Here is a 6,459-nt window from a genome sequence, read left to right as displayed (position 1 = left end):
GTAGATGTGCCACATGTTTTCACTCCATTCATCTGTTCGTGGACATTTGGGTTGGTTCCATGTTTTAGCAATTGTAAATAATATTAAAATAAACATGGATGTGCAAGTGTTTTTCTGACTGAGTGTATCCCTATCCTTTGGGTAGATAACCAGGGGTGGAATTGCTGGATTACATAGTAGTTCTATTGGTAGGTCTTTGAGGAACCTCCATTTTGCTCTCCACCATGGCTGTACTAATTCACACCCCTAAAAACAGTGTAGGAAGGTTCCTTTTCACCACGGTCTCATGTGCACTTGTCAGTATTTTTTTTAATCTTGGTCATTCTGACTAGGGCTAAGTGGTATTTCATAGTGATTTTGATTTGCATTCTCCTTATGATAGGAATATTGAGCATTTCTTTTTAAATATGCTTTACGGCTGTTCATATATCTTCCTCGGAGAGTTTGTCTGTATATTTATATTGGGGGATAAGCTGCTTGAGTTCCCTGTATATTCTGATTATCAGTCCCCTTTCTGAGGGGGTTTGCAAATATATTCTCCCATTCTGAGTGTTTTCTTTGCACTCTAATTATTGTTTCTTTTGCTGTGCAGAAGCTTTTTAACTTGCTGTAATCTCACTTATCTATTTTAAGGATTATGATCTGTGCTTTGGAAGTCTTGCCTCCTCCAATGTCTCCAAGAGTTTCCGCTGTGTTTTCCACTAGTAGTTTTATAGTTGAGGTTTTATATTTAGATCTTTGATTCATTTTGAATTGATTTTGTTCATGGTAAGAAATAGGGTTTCAGTTTCATTTTTCTGCAGTGGATATCCTGCAGTGGATATCCAGTTTTTCTAGCACTTTTTGAGAGGTTAATTTTATTTTCTCCACTGGGTTGTATTGTGCCTTTTGTCTAAGATCAGTTGGCTGTATGATTTGGGGCTTATTTCTGAGGTTTCTATATTGTTCCATTGGACTACATGCCTGTTTTAGTCCCAGTACCATGCTGTTTTGATTATCACCGCTTTGTAATATATTTGGGGGTCAAGGAGTGAGATGTCTCCTATTCCGCTGTTCTTGTGCAGTATTGCTTTGGCAATATGGGGCCTTTTATGACGCCCAGATGAATTCAGTGATTGTTTTTTCTAAATCTGTGGAGAGTATCTCTAGTAATTTAATTGGGATCACACTAAATTTGTGGGTTAATTTGGGTAGAATTGACAATTTTTTATTATATTTATTATTCCAATCCAGGAAGATGGAATATCTTTCCACCTTTTTGTGTTATTTTCAATTTCTTTTTTTTTTTTGAGAGGTTTTTGTGTTTGTTTGTTTTTTGCTATAGGGCGCGTGTGCTCGCCAGACAGAGACAGACAGAGAGACAGAAAGCGAGAAATCATCCCCCAGGAGGGATGGTCATGCCACAATCCCTTCTCCTCCATTCTCCTCTTGGGATCTTGGACACGCACACACACGCCTAGCGTGAGTTTTAAGCCACCAGGTCTGGGACACGAACCATGGTCAGCTACATGGGAGTCCAGCGACATAGCCATTACACTAACTGCTGGTCCCATGTTATTTTCAATTTCTTCTTTTAGTTTTTCATAGTTTTCCTTATAGAGATCTTTGACTTCTTTGGTCAGGTTTATTCCTTAGGCATCTTATTCTTCTTGTGGCTATTGTAAATGGGATTGTTTTCTTCAGTTCTACCTCAGTCTGCTCACTGTTGGTGTATAGAAATGCTATAGATTTTCATATGTTGATTTTGTATCTTGCCACTTTACCATATTCATTTATCACTTCCAGAAAGTTTTTTGTGGATTCTTTTTGGGTCCTCTGTATATTATACATAATCATGTCATCTGCAAATAAAGATAACTTGACTTCTTTTTCTATTTGAATGCCTTATGTTTTATTCTCTTGTCTAATTGCATTGGCTAGGATTTTCAGTGCTATATTGAAAAGGAGTGAAGAAGGTGGATAGCCTTGTCTTGTTCCAGTGTTTAGTGGTAAAGTCTTCACCATTTCCTCCATTCAGTATGATATTAGTGATGGGTTTTCATACATGGTTTTTATTGTGTTGAGAATGTCGCTCCTATGCCAGTTTTGCTGAGGGTCTTAACCATGAGGGAATGTTGAGTTTTACCAAATGCCTTTTCTTCATCAATTAATATAATCATATGGTTGTCATCTTTCTTTCTGTTAATGTGATGCATTGCATTTATGGTTTCATGTATGTTGACCACCACCATCCTCCACTTCTGCATCCCCCATATGGTTTCACATATGTTGAACCACCACCATCCTCCACTTCTGCATCCCCCAGATGTCCTGCCTCTCTGTTTTTCCCTTTGATTCCCTTCCTCTCACGCTCTCCCAGCTCCCAATCTCTTCCCACACTGTCTCCACTATCTGCAACTATTTTCCATGTTTCTCTATCCTCCATTCTTTTAGTTTCTGCCATAGAGTGTGAACATTCGGTATAGATTAAGTGGTGACATACCATGTGTCTCTTTCATAGACTGACTTGCTTCACTATGAAGTAGCTCTTCTAAATTTATCCATTTTCTATCAGATTCCAGGGTCTTGTTGATTTGTATGGCTGAGTAGTATTCCAGAGTGTACATATGCAACGCTCTTTCAAAGCATTCACCTCTTCATAGACATTTGGGTTGGTCCATGTCTTAGCAATTGTAATGCTGCAATAAGCATGGGTGTGCAAGCACTTTTCCAACTGAGTACACGCCTTTCCTTTGGGTAGATACACAGGAGTGGAACTGCTGGATCCTATGGTCGTTCTATTTGTAGGTCTTTGAAGAACCTCCATATTGTTCTCAACAGTGGCTGGACCAATTGACATTCTCACAACAGTGTCGGAGAGCTTCCTTTTCACCACAGCCTCACAGCACTTACCATTTTTTCGTTTTTGATTTTTGGTTCTTTTTTTTCCATCTTAGCCATTCTGACTGGGGTTAGGCAGTATCTCATTGTGGTTTTAGTCTGCATCTCCCTTATGATGAGGGAAGTTGAGCATTTTTTTCATATGTTTTTTGGCCTTTTGTGTGTCCACTCAGCTCATGTTCCCATCTTTTATTTGGGTCGATCAGTTTTTCTTTTTTTTGGAGGTGGGGATAAGCCATTTAAGTTCCTGTACATTCTGGTTATCAGTCTTTTGTCTGAGGCTTAGTTTGCAAATATTTTCTCCCATTCGGGAAAATAAGGATTGTCAACTCACTCTAACTATTGTTTCTTTTGCTGTGCAGAAGCTTCTTAATCTGATGTGACCCCCATTGTCTATTTTGGGGATTGTTACCTGTGCTTCGGGGGTCTTATTTAAGAAGTCTTTGCCTACACTGATGTCTCCAAGAGTTTTCCTTGCATTTTCCACCAGTAGTTTTATAGTCCAAGGTCTTAAGTTCAGACCTTTGAGCCATTTTGAGTTGATTTTTGTTAATGGTAAGAGATAGGGGCCCAGGCTCATCTTCTCTGCAAGTGGATACCCAATTTTTCTAGCATCATTTGCTAAAGATATTCTCCTTTTCTCACTTAATCGACTGGTGCCCTTTGTCAAAAATCAGTTTGTTGAGTGTTTTGGTGTTTATTAGAGTCTCAATTCTATTTGATTGGTCCACAGGTCTGTATTTTTGCCAGAGCCAGGCTGTTTTAATTATCACAGCTTTATAATATATTTTAGGGTCAGGGAACGAGCTACCTCCTACTTCACTGTTCTTGCACAGGATCACCATTGCAATACGGGGTCGTTTATGATTCTGGATACATTCTATGATTACCTTTTCTAGATCTATGAAGAATGTCTGTGGTGCCACACTACACTGCTCTCTGGGCAGGGTGAGGAGGTGGCAGAGGACCTGCAGCAGGCCCACTTCAGTCGCTTCCCTGACCTGGTCTCCCTCAGCATCTGACTGCATTTGGTCAACACCATGGGGAAGGGGGACAATTGAGTGGCCTGTATGAATCCAATGGCAGTGGCCAGATCAGAGGTCCAATACAGTCTTCAGGGCTGATGATCCAGGATTATCTGAATCAACCAAAGCCTAGCCAGGAAGAAGTGAAAGAGCAACTAGAAAAGAAAAGGAAAGGCCCCAAGGCTTTGGCTGAACTTGAAGGAAAAAAAGTGAATAAGAACTGGAAGAAAGAACTAGAAAAGCATAGAAATTGTTAAGTGGAAGTGAGACGCATCCAAAAAGAGACAGAAAAAGAAGAAAGAAAAGAAGAAATCTGGTAGATATTCATCTACTTCTTCATCGAGCTCTGATTCTTCCAGCAATTCTCCAGATTCTGAAGATGAAGACAAGAAATGGGAAAAAGGAGAAAGAAAAAGAACCATTACATAAATCTGAAAGCTCCATGTCAGAAACTGGATCAGACAGTAAGGATAGTTTGTTTTGTTTGTTTGCTTGTTTGTTTGAGGGTGCGTGCGCTCGCCAGAAAGACAAAGAGAGACAGAGAGACAGAAAGTGAGAAATCACCCCCCAGGGGTGATGGCCACACCGCAATCCCTTCTCCTCCATTCTCCTCTCGGGATCTTGGGCACGCACGCACACACCCCTGGCGTGAGTTTAAGCCACTGGGTCCGGGACTCAAATCACAGTCAACTACATGGGAGTCCAGCGACATAGCCATTACGCTAACTGCTGGTCCCCAGATAGTAAGGATAGTTTTAAATAGAGAAAGAAATCAAAGGATGAAACTGAGAAAGATAAGGACATTAAAGGAGCAAAAACAGGGACCAGCAGTTAGCGTAATGGCTATGTCACTGGACTCCCATGGAGTCAACCACAGTTTGAGTCCCGGACCCAGTGACTTAAACTCACTTAAACTCACGCGGGGCGTGTGTGCGTGCGGTGCCCAAGATCCCGAGAGGAGAATGGGGTGGGGTGGTGGCGGGGCCAAAGACCCCGAGAGGAGAATGGAGGAGAAGGGATTGCAGTGTGACCATCCCCCCCGAGGGGTGATTTCTCGCTTTCAAAGTCTTTGAAAGATTATATTGAAGAGGTACGAGCAAAAGGGAAGAAAAGCAGTGAAGAACAAGGAAAAACGACACCAAAAGACAAACAGGAAAAATAAGCACAAAAAACATAGTTTGTAGAAGAAAAAGAAGGCTGCTGGTTCAAGTCCTGACTTGCCATGCCATCAGGAAAAGTCAGGGTGCCCTTGTAAAGAAAGTGCAATGTCTAAGGAAAGTGCAACTGTGAAAATTAGGGCGTATCTACTAGCATGCATACATTTTCTTGTTTGTAGAATTAGTCCTGGACTTTGCAGTAGCCACTCAGACGCTGCTGTGTGAAAGGACCACGATTGTTGCCTGCTGCTTGATTATCTGGTTGTTTTGGTTTTTTTCCTCTTCCAGTGCTTGGTAATTGGAAGATAATACACCACAGGCATATTAGTGGTTAAGATATTTGGGAATAGGGACCTGCAGATGGTGTAAGGGTTACATTGCTAAACTCCCACACTGGGGCTTAAAACTCACGCCGGGCGTGTGTGCGTGCGTGCCCAAGATCCAGAGAGGAGAATGGAGGAGAAGGGATTGCGACGTGGCCATTCCCGCTGAGGGGTGATGTCTCGCTTTCTGTCTCTCTGTCTCTAAACAGATGTTTGGGGATAAAGTTAATATTTTGACTGGAAGTCAGTGAGCAGATATTTGGGAATAAAGTTAATATTTTGACTGGAAGTCAGTGATACGTCACCAGAAACTGACCCTGGATTGAATCCGTTATGACCTGATGGCTCTAGTTAAAAGTTTTGAAATAGGGATTACATTGATATTTTAAAATCTTTACTCTGGAAGACTGCCGGGTGGTTAAGCGCGTTGGACTCCCACATGGCCAACTGTGGTTCAGTTCCCCGACTGGCGGCTTGCTTTCTTGCTTCCTCCCAACCCCCACCTCCCCAGTCCCTCTCTGGTCAAATTATAAATAAATAAATAAATAAGGTTACATAAAATAATTCTTTTTTTAAAAAAAATCCTTACTGTATAGATAAGAGTATTTAAACTCCCCCTCCCCCACCTTGTATACTTTTATTTACCTGGAAAAGGAGCTTTTAGGGTGGGGGTGATTTGCTGTCTCTTTAGCTGGCAGGATACCGTGCCTTCGATCTTCACGTGTCTTATTTTGGTTGGCACAGTCGCCATGCTTCTGGGGGGTCAGAGCTGAGTACTGACCTTCGCCTCTGCCCCTTGCTCTGAGTGGCCCCGAGAGACAGCTCTTCGCAGATCGAGAAAGCCTAAAGGACTCCGGGCTTCATCTCCACTTCCGGAATACAGAGCAGCTTTCAGCATCAAATGTGTGACAGTATTCGAATTTAATTTTGGCTACACTTTGGCTTTGGAGAGAAATCATTTCAAAAAGACACTGGTACTTTTAGACTTGATGGCTAAAGATTCTAAACTGCATGTTTTCTACTATTAAGTTTTTTTGTTTTTGTTTTTTTTTTATTTTTTTAATAATTTTTCTT

The 6,459-nt window shown here is 41.4% G+C and overlaps 2 pseudogenes; one reads left to right on the top strand and one right to left on the bottom strand.

Moving 5' to 3' along the window:
* Positions 1 to 3,908, bottom strand: part of LOC106735592 (heterogeneous nuclear ribonucleoprotein C-like) — a 59,313-nt pseudogene extending 55,405 nt beyond the window's left edge.
* Positions 3,909 to 3,920: 12 nt separating this feature from the next.
* LOC102491477 (protein FAM133B pseudogene) lies at positions 3,921 to 4,740 on the top strand (annotated as a pseudogene).
* The last annotated feature ends 1,719 nt before the right edge of the window (positions 4,741 to 6,459 follow it).

This window comes from Tupaia chinensis, unplaced genomic scaffold, assembly GCF_000334495.1.
Source record: "Tupaia chinensis unplaced genomic scaffold, TupChi_1.0 Scaffold000451_2, whole genome shotgun sequence".
Taxonomy (NCBI): domain Eukaryota; kingdom Metazoa; phylum Chordata; class Mammalia; order Scandentia; family Tupaiidae; genus Tupaia; species Tupaia belangeri.
Note: the sequence above shows the minus strand (reverse complement) of the source record. Positions and strands in the feature narration are given on the sequence as shown.